Here is a 1,371-nt window from a genome sequence, read left to right on the forward strand (position 1 = left end):
ACATTGACTGTCAAAATAATACATGAAGATAAATCTGTGGATTGAATGTAATGTATTAGTTTTGATTAATTATCTGGAATTTATAGCAGATACTCGGGTGTAGATCAGATCTTTTTTGGGTGTATTTTTGCTAGAAGTGTGGGTGTATTTACAGTTTACTGCTTTTTCTGTTATTTTAACTGAGTTGTTGTTGTTCGGGTGTATTATATCAGACATGATTGGATGTGTTTTTAGTTTTTGACATGGTGTATTCTGCAGCCTGTGTATTTACAGTTTATGACTTTTATTGTCATTTTAGTTGAGTTGTTGCGGTTCGGGTGTATCATATCAGACATGATTAGGTGTATTTATAGTTTTTGACATGGTGTATTCTGCGGCCTCTCTCTGTTGTTGAAGACCAGTTTGTTCCCAAGGTTGGAATGACCTTTACCACCCTTGAAGATGCTGGAAAAGTTAACAGGAACTACGCCAAGGCTGCAGGGTTTTCTATAAGAGTTTGGAGCACAAATAGGAAGGGAAACGAGATTAAGAACCAATTGATTACATGTAGCAGAGAGGAAAAATGGAAATCTAAAATATCTCAAACAGCACAGGGAACTAAGCATGTCCATTCGTCGTACAATAGAGAATAACGAGGAGGCTGGTATTAGACTAAGCAAAACTTACCAATCATTTGTTGCGGCTGTCGGGAGTTATCGCGAGTTAAATTTTATTGAAAAGGATGTGAGGAATTACATTACGAGAGAAGTGCAAGAAGCGTGGGTGTGCTTAAAGACTCATTTGATAGGAATTGAAATGATTTTCTGCTGAATTTTGGTCTTGTGGACAACAAGTGGCTTTCAGGTAATGTTTGTTTAAAATTTGCAGCAGAGGTGTAAATTTAATTTTTTTCGGGTGTATTTATAGTCTGTGTTTGGGTGTATTCTGCAGATCTCTATGAAGACCGTCATATATGGGTTCCAATCTATATGGATCACCACTTCTGGACAGGGATGAGAAGCACACAAAGGAGCGAGAGCATGCATTCTTTTGGGTGTAAAAGCAGTGTTCTTTTGGGTGTATTTCTGAATTTTCTTGTATTTCGCATTTTACATATATATACTTCAGAATCTTGTTTTTATGTTATAAAATACTATTTTTTTTACAACGGTTTAAGGGTTTTAGGTATTAGGGTTTAGGGTTTTAGGGTTTAGGATTTACGGGTTAGGAGTTAGAGTTTAGGTTTTAAGTGTTTAGGGTTTAGGATTTTAGGAATAAAGCATCAGGGGGATAGATTTTTGGGTGTATATTCAACTTTCTTTGGGTGTAAAAAATGGCAGGTTATGGGTGTATATTTGGTTTGATATTTTTCTTCATATTATAGTACCTGTA

This window comes from Arachis hypogaea, chromosome 5 (assembly GCF_003086295.3).
Source record: "Arachis hypogaea cultivar Tifrunner chromosome 5, arahy.Tifrunner.gnm2.J5K5, whole genome shotgun sequence".
NCBI classification, from domain to species: domain Eukaryota; kingdom Viridiplantae; phylum Streptophyta; class Magnoliopsida; order Fabales; family Fabaceae; genus Arachis; species Arachis hypogaea.